This window comes from Coenobita brevimanus, chromosome 40 (genome assembly GCF_032717465.1).
Source record: "Coenobita brevimanus isolate Jiangsu-jjx chromosome 40, ASM3271746v2, whole genome shotgun sequence".
NCBI classification, from domain to species: Eukaryota; Metazoa; Arthropoda; class Malacostraca; order Decapoda; family Coenobitidae; genus Coenobita; species Coenobita brevimanus.
The window spans coordinates 2,520,597-2,534,482 of NC_136993.1; the positions used below are offsets into that span (position 1 = coordinate 2,520,597).

At 43.8% G+C, this 13,886-nt stretch overlaps 1 protein-coding gene and 1 non-coding gene across 2 annotated transcripts in view; one reads left to right on the forward strand and one right to left on the reverse strand.

The window, feature by feature from the left end:
• Window positions 1-13,886, forward strand: part of LOC145397198 (uncharacterized) — an 87,905-nt gene that overhangs the window by 7,624 nt on the left and 66,395 nt on the right. The window lies entirely within an intron of this gene.
• TRNAV-AAC (transfer RNA valine (anticodon AAC)) lies at window positions 1,087-1,159 on the reverse strand. The gene has a single exon. It is a non-coding gene; the product is annotated as a tRNA-Val (tRNA).

Here is a 13,886-nt window from a genome sequence, read left to right on the forward strand (position 1 = left end):
GTCGTGTGCCTTTCCCTAATCCATTTTATCCCGAGTGATTGAAGGATGTTAGGCGAGTCGAACCCATCCCAGTCCATCAACACGCAGGCAGCCCGAGCCATTAGTGAGGGATTCGGGGGCTGGGAGTCTCGGATCATAGTTGTGGAGAGAGAGAGCGAGAGAGAGTGTTTTGTATACTTGAGTGTTTCCTTGTATATAATGTGTGTGTGTGTGTGTGTGTGTGTGTGTGTGTGTGTGAGAGAGAGAGAGAGAGAGAGAGAGAGAGATTGTATACCTCTGAGTGTGTTCCCTTGTCTAAAATGTTTGTTTCTGTATATGCTAGAGAGAGAAAGTGTATCCTTCTAAGTGTATTCCCTTGTACAGATTGTGAACAAATTTGAGAGGGAGAGAGAGAGAGAGAGAAAGAGAGAGACCATTAGATACACTTCACTTTCCGTTCATCCACATCACTTTCCATTCATCCACATCACTTTCCATTCATCCACATCACTTTCCATTCATCCACATCACTTTCCATTCATCCACATCACATTCCATTCATCCACATCACTTTCCATTCATCCACATCACTTTTGATTCAACCACTTCACTTTCCAGTCATCCACATCACTTTCCAGTCATCCACATCACTTTCCATTCATCCACATCACTTTCCTGTCATCCACATCACTTTCCAGTCATCCACATCATTCCCTTTCATCGTCTTCCGTAACATATCGCGTCGTATCTTCCTTCCATAAATGTCATTACTGTTGCTGTCTTCTTCACTAACACCTCTCACATTCCACACATCTGCACGTGGTTATTTATCATTCTTCACTCACATCTAACATTCCGAAAATCTACCAGCCATCATTCTTCACACACACATAAAACGCATATCTACTTCATTGATTATTAGTTTACACTTGTCATATATTTTGATGCTTCCATTAACGCCTAGTCCTTTGGCCCTAATTCCTGCACTAATAATAATTCCTTTTCGTTAAATCTTTATAATCGTTCCTCTTTCGTGTGTGGATTCGAATCTGGCGGGAGTAGGCAGGTCGTTGAGCCCCGGACCGCTCGGCCACCCGTAAAAATCCTTGTGCTCACCAGGGCTCGAACCTGGGACCTTCTGTGTGTTAGACAGATGTGATAACCACTACACCATGAGCACTTGATGTTGGGTGAGAGGAGTAGGGAAGAAATGAAAGGGATAGATAGAAGTTACAGGGATAGATAGCATTTTAAACGAGGAGTAGGGTAGATATGAAAGGGATAGACATTTAAACGAGGATTGAGGTAAACGTTAAAGGGATTGATAGTCTTTTAAACGAGGACTAGGGGAAAATTAAAGAGGTAGTTTTTAAAAGGAAATGGAGGTTGGAAATTAAAGGGATAGAGTCTTAAACGAGAATTAGGGTGGAAATTAAAGGAATATGTAGTCTTGTAAACGAAGAGTGCAGTAGAATTTAAAGGGATAGATAGTCTTTATTGAGGAGTAGTGGAGAAATTAAAGAAATAGTCTTTTAAAGGAAATGGAGGGTGGAAATAAAAGGGATAGAGTCTTTTAAACGAGGAGTAGAGTAGAAATAAAAGGGATGGATAGTCTTTTAATTAAGGAGTAGAGTAGCAATTTAAGAGATAAATAGTCTTAATTGAGGAGTTGGGGAGAAATTAAACGGGTGGCCCTTTAAACGAGAGGGGGTAGAAATTAAAGGGCTGGTCTTTTAAACGAGAAGAGTAGAAATTAAGGGGATAGAGTCTTAAAATGAGTCTTAGGGTAGAAATTAAAGGGATGTATGGTCCTTTAAACGCAGTATGTCCAGGCATCTCGGAAGGAACGGATCTTGAATCTGGCTCTTTCGTTTTTATTTTTTCTTCGAGGGAACAATCTTGCGGACTTTGGCTTTTGATCCCTTCCTTACATAAAAAAAAGTTAAACAGTTGCATATTCTCTGGTCTTATAATCTCATTGGCACTTAAGATTTCTAATAATAGTATTTATTATTATTATTATTATTATTTATTTATTTTTTTTTTACTTGGTACAGATTTTCGACCTTTTGCTGCGTATTTCCCGTAGCTCAGTGACAGAAGACAGTGCTACGGTTCTACATCCTTTCCATAGCACTTCTTCGTGACTAGCACCATATTCCCGTATTAAGCTTATGTCAGATTTCAAGATGGAGAGATGGCACTTTTAAGCCAAGTTAGAGTAGGCTAAAAGGAATACAGTTTAGCATTTTCTATAATTTACAGAGTTAGTCTAAGAAAAAAGTATATTAGGTACAAAAAAAACATGAAAATCAGAATATAAAAAATAGAGAAAAAACTATATGAGGTACAAAACATAAAAAAAAGAAGGAAAAAACAGGTACAGAAAACATGAAAAAAAAACAGGTACAAAAAACATGAAAAAAAAACAGGTACAAAAAACATGAAAAAAAAACAGGTACAGAAAACATGAAAAAAAAAAAACAGGTACAAAAAACATGAAAAAAAAAACAGGTACAAAAAACATGAAAAAAAAAACAGGTACAGAAAACATGAAAAAAAAAAAAAAAGGTACAAAAAACATGATAATCAAAATATAAAAAAATAGAAAAACATGAGGTACAAAAAACATGAAAAAAAAAAACAGGTACAAAAACATGATAATCAAAATAAAAAAAAGAAAAAGAAAAAACTATGAGGTAAAAAAAACAAGAAAATCAAAACACCGTATAAACATTAGAATCGGGATTAAACCTCGTAAGGCATAAGTGTGTAAGATAGGATTCGTCAAAGCTGTAGCGGTGAGATGAGAGTGACGGCTCCTGTTTACATTGGCTATTATTTATGCATAGGTCTGACCACGTTGAGCTGCCCAGGTACACAGGTTGATAGGTGGGGGGTTAGAGAGAGAGAGAGAGAGTAAGATGTGGAGTGATAGGGAGATTGTACTGACGAACAAGGAAAGGATAGTGAGAGGGAGTGAAGAAAGATGGGTGTTAGAGAGAGAGAGAGAATCGTGGTTGGAATGTGAACCAGATATTGCATTGGCGAACAAGGAATGGAACAGTGAGAGAGAGAGAGAGAGAGAGAGAGATTGTGGTGTGATAGGGAGATTACAGTGGCGGACGAGGTAAGGGATAGTGTGAGGGAATGGGGATAGACGGGCTACACACACACACACACACACACACACACACACACACAACGACAGAGAGAGAGAGAGATGTAATAATGAGTGGAAGTAAAGACAGTGGAAGAAGAGTGGTGAGTAGTAGGAAGAAAGGATAGGAAGGAGAGAGAGGTGAGCGGGGGCAGTAAGAGAGAGAGGTGAGCGGGGGCAGTTGTGTGGTCAGGTTGGTCAAGTGGGGGGGAGGGGTATGGGGTGAGGAGGGATGCTGCTGAACTGTGTGTGTGTGTGTGTGTGTGTGTGTGTGTGCGCGTGTCATATTTCCCAAAGTTAATTCTTGTTTTTTCTTTTTCTGTCTGTTCTCCTTTCTTCTTTTGTTACATTATTCATTGGCTGATGATTATTTTGGTTAAGAACATTCGATTTAAAGTTTTTCACATAGCTATTCAGCCTTATATAATTTTGTAAGTACGGTTACCAGAGTTTTTTTTTGGGGGGGAGCGGTGTTTTTTTTTGGGGGGAGGGGGGCGGCGGGGGCTGTCTTCCCTTCATTTTTTTCGTTTTCTAGCTTTTTGTAGCCATTTTTTTTTTTTTTTTTTTCAATATTTTTATGCATCCTTTCCTAGTCGTACCAATATATTTTTATCTTCAGCTAAAACCCAATACTAGTGGGGAAATATGTCTGTCTGTTTATCTGTCAATCTACCTTTCTATCTATAGCCAGATGCCCCCTCTCATATACCTCTCCACTCCATCCCTCCACCTATCTTCGGTCTCCCCCTCTCTCTCCCTCCCTCCATCTCACTCATACACTCTCCTCGTTAGTCTCTCGCTCTCCATCCTCGCCACATGTTAAAATTATCCCTCCATGCTGTACGAATTCTTTATATTTGTTTATCCTATACAGCTGTAGGTCCTTCCCACGCTTGTAAATTACCTTATATTCCTATTTTTTTCCTCATCTGCCAAGTTCTATTTCCTTAACCCATTCCTTTGACGATTTATTTAACTTAAGGAAGATGTCTTTAAGAAGCTGGTCTTTGTAAATACTGTGCTATACTCTTTTTTTGTTTTTACTCAAACTTGGTCCAGATTTTAGATGTGCCATACTCTTTTTACTCTAACTTGGCCCAAATTTTCGTCCCTCTGATTCTTATTTCACGTTGCCCTCCTCCTCCTCCTCCCTCTTCTCTCCTCCTCCTCCTCCTCCCTGTTCTATTCATCTCTCTCCACGTTTCCTCCTCCTTGTCCTCCTCTTCTCCTCCCTCCTCTTTCCTCCATCCCTCACCACTTTTCCTCCTCCTCTTCTCTCCTCCTCTCTCCACGTTTCCTCCATTTCACTCCGCGTTTCCTCCTTCCCTCGCATCTCTTTTATTCTTCTCCCTCTACGTTTCCTCCTCCTCCTCCTCTTCTCTCCTCCTCCTTCCTCTCTCTTCCTCTTTTATTCATCTCTCCACGTTTCCTCCTCTTTATCCTATTTTCTCTCCTCTTTCTTCCTCTTTCCTCCATCTCTCTCCACGTTTCCTCCTCTTTATCCTATTTTCTCTCCTCTTTCCTCCTCTCTCTGATTCATCTCTGTTCTTCTTTTCCTTCTTCTAAATTGCTTGTTACCCTCCACGCTTCCTCCTCCATCCTATTTTCTCACCTCTTCCCTCCTCACTCTCTTTCATCTCTCCTCTTGTTTTTCTTCTTATAAATTGCTTGAGTTTTACATCATCTTCACATCCCCATTAGAGACAGAGTTTTTCTTTCCTGCGTCTCCCTCCATTATGTTCATTTCCATTTTTGTCAGTTTTTTGGCTATATATCGTTCGTTTACCTCCCGTCTCTCTCTCTCTCTCTCTCTCTCTCTCTCTCTCTCTCTCTCTCTCTCTCTCTCTCTCTCTCTCTCTCTCTCTCTCTCTCTCTCTCTCTGTTCATTTCCAGTTTTTTGGCTATATATCGTTTGTTTACCTCTCTCTCTCTCTCTCTCTCTCTCTCTCTCTCTCTCTCTCTCTCTCTCTCTCTCTCTCTCTCTCTCTCTCTCTCTCTCTCTCTCTCTCTCTCTCTCTCTCTCTCTCTCTCTCTCTCTCTCTCTCTCTCTGTTCATTTCCAGTTTTTTGGCTATATATCGTTTGTTTACCTCTCTCTCTCTCTCTCTCTCTCTCTCTCTCTCTCTCTATTCCAATTCTTCCTAAACCCACCTTTTTTCCCCTTATCTTTCCTCCTCTTCATAACTGCTTCATATAATGTTTGCTTAGGGCGAATTTAGGAACTTACACACACACACACACACACACACACACACACACACACACACACACACACACACACACACACACTAGATCCCGCCGTGTATGGAAAGTGTATGTTTGTTTATGTGAATGTGGTTGTTGATGCACGTGGGTTCTGTGTGTGTGTGTGCAGGGGGGAATGGTTGTTGACTCTCTCTCTCTCTCTCTCTCTCTCACACACACACACACACACACACACACACACACACACACACACACACACACACACACACACACACACACACACACACGTACGTTCATTTCCATTTTTATCAGTTTTTTGGTTTTATGTCGGTCGTTTACCTCTCTCTCTCTCTCTCTCTCTCTCTCTCTCTCTCTCTCTCTCTCTCTCTCTCTCTCTCTCATATATGTGTGTGTGTGTGTGAGAGAGAGAGAGAAAGCTATTAACACCCTACACGACACTATTCTACATTACTATCTTTAACTATTTTTATATTGAGTTCATACTACTTATCATATATATAGATTTAACAATATACATTAACTCTATTTATTTTGAAACGAGGTCTGTACTGGGGTATGCATGGCCAGGTGATTTTGTATGCAGGTCACCTCTTGCACGCTGTTATATGCACACACTCTCCTCCCAACCCCTCCCTCCCCCACCCATCATCACCAACCCCCTCTCTTCCCCTCAACCACCTCCATCCGTTATCATCCCCCTCTCCTCAACCCTCCTGCCCATCAACATCATCATCCCCCTCCTCCCCCAGCCCTCCAGTCTTCAATATCATCCCTGTATCAACTCCTATCCCCCTCCACCCATCATCATCATCATCATCATCATCAACCCTCTCCTTTATACCCCTCCCACCCACCCATCATCATCATCATCATCATCAACAACCCTCTTCTTTATACCCCTCCCACGCACCTATCTTCATCAGCCCCCTCCCCAAGCCCCCCATCCATCATCAACCCTCTCCCCCAACCCCCCACCCATCGCCAGCCCTCTCCCTCAACCCCCCGCCCATCATCATCATCATCAACCCTCTCCCTCAGCTCCTCCAGTCCAACATCTGCAAATAACCCCTTCTGCCAACCCCCCGAGAGCATCATCTTTTTTCCTGCCAACCCCACTGCTCTTTACTCCTGTCTCTTGCTAACCCATCCCTCCTGTGCAGCTCAGATAACCCTCTCTTGCCAACCCTTCCTGTGATAACTTTTTCCTTTCTACCAACACGTCTTAGCACTGTAACCATCCATCCATCATCCAATCCTACGTTGCCCCATGAGGAGCGAAGGAGCCCGGGGTTAGGCAAGTTGGTCCTGACATTTAAGATGAGAGAGTATTGTAACCCATACTTTAGGCCATCTTAAAGCATAGTTATATTCATTCCAACCCTCTTTCTGTTCACTGTTGTTTCTTGCTCACCCCTCCCACCCACCCACCAGGTAGTTGAGCCGCTTGGTTGTATCAGTGCCACCACGTGAAGGCGTCCCTCTCTTGTTTGGCCCAACTCAGAGCACTCTTATATTCTTTCCAACCCTCTTTTCCGTCACCCTTGTTTCATGCCAACCTTCGCACCTCCATTTAACCTCTCTGCCAACCCCCGTATGAGCATGATCTTTTTCTTGCCAACCCCTCATGTGCTTAGTTTGCCCTTCCTGCTGACACATCCGTCCATTCCTATTCTGTCCCATTTTAGGACGTCCGGTAGTAATATTTTGTCCATCCCCTGTGTTGGAGGGTCGCCTTCACGTGGTGGCACTGATATAGCCCTCATCCTTTCACCCTTACGTAAAGTCATTCTGGGGTGAACAGGAGGGTAGGGCAGATTCGAGACACTTTACTCTTGCCTTCCCTCACTCTCCCTCACCCTTCCTCTCCCTCACCCTTCCTCTCCCTCACCCTTAACTTCCTTCGTCAACCCTCTATACAAAGTCTCCCATCTCCCCTTCCCCTCCCTCTCACATTCTCCCCCCTCCCCTCCCAATCCCCAGCTCTCCCTCACCCCCCACCACCCCCGGGTATTTGCTTAGGTGGGGAGCTAGTTTTCTTTCAGTTTATGATTAAGGCCAGTTTGTGTAATCACCCAGAGCCGCGAGACTGCCCCCCGTGGTGCCACAACGCCACACCCACACTGCAGAGAGAGAGAGAGACAGAGGGAGGGAGGGGGGAGCATAAGTGGGGTTAACTGAACACACAGACACGAGAGAGAGACGGGGAGGGAGGGAGGGAGAGAGAGCGCATAAGTGGGGTGAACTGACACACACACACACACACACACACACACACACACACACACACACACACACACACACACACACACACTGCAGATAAAAGTAAGAATCGTTGGTAGGCAGGAGAGGCGTCTTGTGCTGTGAAGGGTTTGATGATGATGATGATTATTATTATTGAAGATGATGATGATGATGATGATTGGTGATGATAATGATTCAAGATGATGATGGTGATTGATGATTATGATTGATGATGATGATGATGAACTAAGCCCACAGAATAGCAGTAAGATATTTCACTCCTGTTATGGATAAAAGTTAGAAAATCAAGTTAGAATTCACTGACGTTGCATATAAAAGTTAGGATCACAGTTATAATCATGTGTAGGTAGGGAGGAAAGGGGTCTTGTGATGTGAAGGTTTTGATGATGATGATGATGATGATGGAGAGTAACTAAGCCTTCAGAATTACTCTAACTTATCCCCTCTCACTATAGATAAGTTAGAAATTCACTGACATTGCATATAAAAGTTAGGATCGTAGTTATATTCGTAGGTAGGAGGGAAGGGTCTTGTGCTGTGAAGGGTTAAGTCACAGGAGGCAGACTAAGGACACGTGCGGGGCGAGATAAGAATGTAAACAGTAGGATCACGTCGGGTTGGGGGTAAAACATCGCTGCCAGGGGAGAGAGAGAGAGAGAGGATGGGGAGGGAGGAAAGGGGAGCAGCTAAGGGAAAGGATGAGAGAGAGAGAGAGAGAGAGAGAGAGGAGAAATGGCAAGAGAGGAAGACAAGGTGAAAGTGAGAAGGTGAGGGAAAGGATGATGATGATATATATATATAGAGAGAGAGAGAGAAGAAAATAGAGGAGGAGAAAATGTACGTGTAGGAGAGGAGAGAAGGAAGAGAGAAGCGAAGGGAAAAGTTGATGAGAGAGAGAGAGAGAGAAAGAAAGAAGTACAGCATGACTATCTTGGATGTGAGAAAGAGAGAGAGAGGTAAACAGTCGGATCACGTCGGTTTGGAAGTTAAGATGTGACTGTCAAGGGAGGTGGGAGGAGGGAGGGAAGGAAAGTAGGGAGGAGTGAAAGAATGCAGAGGGATGATGAATGAGAGAGAGAGAGAGAGGAAGGAAGGGAGTAGATGGAGGAGAGTAGGGAGAGCGGATGGAGGAAACTGGAGAGAGAGGGGATGGAAGAAAGTAGAGAGAGGAAGGATGAGAGAAGAAGATAATAGGGGAACGATGAAGGATAGATATTAAAGAGAGGAGAAATGGAAGAAAGTAGAGAGAGGATGGGTTAGAGAGGATAGAGGAAAGAAGTGGAGGAAAGCAGAGAGAGGGAAAGAGAGGAGAGAGAAGTGGAGGAAAGTAGAGAGAGGAAGAGAGCAAAGAGGAGAAAAAATCTTTAAACATATTCTTGAAGGAATGCATGAAGGAAAGATTTTAAAATGTGTAGTCGACGAAAGCATGTGCACTTAAATCTGAGAGAGAGAGAGAGAGAGGTAATGAAAGCTAAAAGGTGATCAGGGGAAGAGATGATGATTGCAGATACTGGAAGCAAGGGAAATAAAACAGTGCAATTACATCATATAGGAAGCTGCAATGAGGGAGGGAGGGAGGGAGAGAGAGAGAGAGAATGGAGGTAATTGTGAATGGAATGTGAGGAAGAAAATTTGGAATATAAAGTCAGTGAAAACATGTCAGGTTAAAAGTATAATGTTGTTGCTTGAGAGAGAGAGAGGGGGGGGGGGAGAATAGCCTAGGTGTGTGTGTGTGTAATTCTTGTCTATAATTATCTTTCTTTTTTTTTTGCAGGTAAGTGTTGTTCTACCCTCGCCGTACTACGAAGTATGTAAGTGTAATACCGCACACTTATTGGAGAAACACTTATGTACTTATTGCAGGAGAGAGAGAGAGATTGTACAAGGAATTGAAGGAAATTTTGGGGTATATAATAAACGAATGAATGTCCAGTGAGGAGAGAGAGAGAGAGTGCTGCCTTGGGAGTTAAGGGGGAGGAGAGAAAGGGAGAAGAGAGGGGGAAAGGAGAGAAGAGGAGGAAAATGGAAGCAGCAGGAGAGGGAGAGAAAGGTAAAGCATGGATGCTCCTTTGGCATTTTGGGTGAGAGAGAGAGAGAGAGAGACAGAGAGAGGAGAAAGATCAGGAGGAGCGAGATAAGAGGAGGAAATGGAGGAGAGGAAGAGAGGTAAGAGGAGGAGAAAGATAAGAAAGGAGGGTAGAGATAAAAGAAGAGGAGAGAGATAAGAGGAGGTGGTGGAAGAGGAGAGAGAGAGAGAGAGAGGAAAGGTGAAAGAGAGGAGCGCATGGGAAAGAAAGTTAGAGAGGAGAGGAGGCGAATGGTAAGAAGTAAGAAATAAATTAAATGAAGAGAAGAGTTAGTAACGAAGGTAATTTAGATAAGATGTTGGAATTACATTTATTGATATGCAGAAAACAAAGGAAAATAAAAGTTAAATCGCCACGTATAGGAAATAAGAACAGGTTTAGGAAGTAGAGAGAGAGAGAGAAATGATGGTAGGGAGGAAAGAGTCAGGTTACAGTGGAAAAAGAGTATTGCCCTGAACGTAAGAGTGGAAGAGAGACAGGAGAGGGGAGGAGAAGTAGAGAGGAGGACGAGGAGAAAAAATGAGAGAGGGAGAGGAAAGATGGAGGGTGTTATGGAAGAGAGAAAAGAAGAAAAAATGAAGAAATGTTAAATAATGAAGATAACAAAGCAGGTAGTTAGGAGAGAGAGAGAGAGAGATGGACGGACGGCAGTGTAAAAAGAATGCTTGAAGGAAAACTTGAGAATATAATCAGTTGAGAGAGAGTGAGTGAGTGAGTGGATGGTGTTATGAAAGGAATGCGAGAAAGAAAATTTGGGAATATAGAATAAGCGAAAACATACTAGACTGAGAGAGAGAGAGAGAGAGAGAGAGAGAGAGAGAGAGACCAGGGAAATAAAAGCAGTGTAATCAAGCCAAATAGGATGTACGATGACTGACAGGGGAGCGATAGAAAGAAGGGAGAGGAAAGAAAAAGTGAGAGAGAGAGAGAGAGAGAGAGAGGACTGCATAGCTGCTTTGGGAGATATAAGGGAAGAGGGAAACGAGAGTAAAGAGGAAGAGAGAAAAAGGAAAGAGGAGGAGAGGGAGACGTAAAACATGATTGGTTTGAGAGGTAGAGAGGAGAGGAGGAAGAGAGGAACAAAAGAGTAAAGAGGAGGGAAGGAAGAGAGGAGAGAAAGGAAAGAGGAGGAGAAAGGGTAAAAAGGAGAGGAAGGAGGAAAGAGAAGAGAGAGATGGAAGTGGAGAATGAGGACTAAGAATATATGTATAGTGAGGAATAAAAAGAAGAGCAGAGGAAATTATATTGAATAGTAAATCAGAATTATAAACAGTGATAAGAACTAGAGAAATAATAACGAGAGAAGTAAAAATGATAAAGTAACAGGTAGGAGGAAGACATAATTGACCGAAGCGAGATGGAGGAAGGAGAGGAGAGAGAGAGAGAGAGAGAGAGAGAGGCATATTGGTGGAGTATAAAGAGATTGGGGAGATATTTTGGAGAGATGGCTGGCTGGCTGGGGACCGTGTGGGTGTTTGTGGCAGGATTGAGAGATGGCGAATGTTTATCAAGTATCTGAGAGAGAGTGAGAGAGAGAGAGAAGGATCGTATTGTTGTTACTAAGTCGAGTGGCGTCATATTAATAGACATGCTTTAAGATAGATAGATAGAGAGAGAGAGAGAGAGAGAGAGAGAGTTACATTTACATTTGATGTACAAACTTTGTCGTATTGTTACTAAGTTGATTGTCGTTCATGTTAATCGACGTCCGCTGAGAGAGAGAGAGAGAGAGAGAGAGAGAGAGAGAGAGATTACAAACTTTCTCTAGGCTTCAGGGGGGGTCAGGTACAGGAATAATGGGACTGGATTGCATGCAACACCGTGCAACTTGACCTGGTCGCCATTGGGCCCGGATTTCACTGCTACTTGTGCTTCCAGATTGCACGGTCTCTCTCTCTCTCTCTCTCTCTCTCTCTCTCTCTCTCTCTCTCTCTCTCTCTCTCAAACAATCGTCACGAAATGGCAAAAAAATATAAAGAAAAATAAGTGACCGGGCTCAGTGGATTCCTTCTCTCTCTCTCTCTCTCTCTCTCTCTCTCTCTCTCTCTCTCTCTCTCTCTCTCTCTCTCACAATATAGCTTAATAATCTCAAGTAAATTATAGTGTTTGGAGATAACAAGAGTGGAATTATCTTGAAGTTGCAATTGTAGCTTAATCTTGAAGTTGCAAGAGTAAAATGAATTGCAAGAGTAAAATAATAAAGTTGCAAAAGTTAAGCAATCTTGAAGTTGCAAAAGTTAAGTGAAGTTGAAGGAATTAGTCTTAAGTAACTCTGTGTAACCTTGTCTATCTATTTACCAATCTATTGCCAGACGCCTTAATCCCGCAAGGGGTGGCCAGAAACAAATCGCCTCCATGTCACCCGGTCCCCCACCATTTCATTGCCCTGCTCCCAGCTCACACTCCCCCCTCTCTCACCAGCCCTCCATCTCATCCTTGGCCTACACCTCACTCACATACACTCTCCTTGTCAGTCTCTCGCTCTCCATACCGTGAAAATTAAGTATTCGTGCCTCCAACAGGTAAGCTTATAAGTGGTCTATCGCTCGTGGGTGGTCAAGCCTCCGTGGCACAGTCGGTTTGCGCTTTGTTAACTGAAGGTTGATGGTTCGAGCCCACCCGGGGGCGTGACGTTTTAGAGAGAAAAGAGAGAGAGAGAGAGAGACCAGACCCAGTAGGTTAAGAGGAGTCCACTTTGAGAGAGAGAGAGGGAGACAGAGAGTTGAGTAGGATGAGAGAATATTCAGTCCACTTTGAGAGAGAAAGACAGAGAGTTGGGTAGGATGAGAGAATATTCAGTCCACTTTGAGAGAGAGAGAGAGAGAGAGAGTTGGGTAGGATGAGAGAATATTCAGTCCGCTTTGAGAGAGAGAGAGACAGAGAGTTGGGTAGGATGAGAGAATATTCAGTCCACTTTGAGAGAGAGAGACAGAGAGTTGGGTAGGATGAGAGAATATTCAGAGTTTTATGTCCATTATTACACATGATATGTACCGTATATTTTATTTCGCACCTAACACGTATATTTAATTTTCACTGACAACTTACCTTATTATTCTGGTTAGGGAAGCCCCTCGCAAAGCACGACTAACCAACATTTTATTTATTATTACCTCTAAATGAACATAGTCGCTTAGGAAGTCTACCCCACTTAGTAAAGGCGTTAGTTAGCTTCAGTCTTTATTTTTATTTGTTTTGCAGTAAGTTTCCCCCTTTACTTTTTCCCTTTATTCAGGATGCCGTCAGAATATTCCTCGTAATGTAGGGGTTAAGTTGTTGCTGGTCTCTGCTCCCCTCCTCCACTCCCTCTTGCACTCCCTTTCCTCCACTTCCCTTCGCCCACTCCTTCCTACACTCCCCCTTTCCAATCCCTTCTTCCACTTCCTCTTTCCTACACTGCCCCTTTTCCATTCCCTCCTCCACTCTCCCTCTTCCATTCCTTCCTTCACTCCCCCTCTTGTATCCCCCCTCAACTCCCCCTTCTCCCTCCCCTCTCCTCTCCTCCCCTCCCCCTCTTCCCTTATACGGCGCCGGTGGTCACATTGCCGGCTTTTGCTTCCACATCCAGGCGCCAACTTCACACAGGCATTTGCATTGAGGTGGAGGCTTGGCATTTGATAAACAGGACACGTTAAGCCCCCTCCCCTCATGCTATTTTCACCCCCCCCCTCCCTCCTTTCCCTTACCCTGGTCTGCTCCCTTTGCCGCAACCCACCTCCCCCCAGCCAACGACTCTACCCTCATTCTATTTCCCCCCCCTCCCTCCTTACCCCTACCTTAGACTGCCCCTTTAACCCCACACTCTCCTTCCTTCTACCAGCGACCCTCCCCTCATCCTATTTTCACCCCCTCCCTCCTTACCCCTACCCTAGTCTACCCCCGTTACTCCCACCCACCTACCCACTACCAACGACCCTACCTTCATCCTATTTCCACCCTCTCCCTCCTTACCCCTACCTTAGTCTGTCCCTTTAACCCTCACCCTCCTTCCCTCAGCCAACGACCCTACCCTCATCCTAGTTTCACCCCTCCCTCCTTACCCCTACCCTTGTCTACTTACTGTTCTATCGTGACCCCCCACCACCCTACCCTATTCTAAATCCCCACCTTCTGAACCCATCCCATCCCATTCTATTCCACATCTATTTGTGCAGAGTACGACGATGTTTGAAG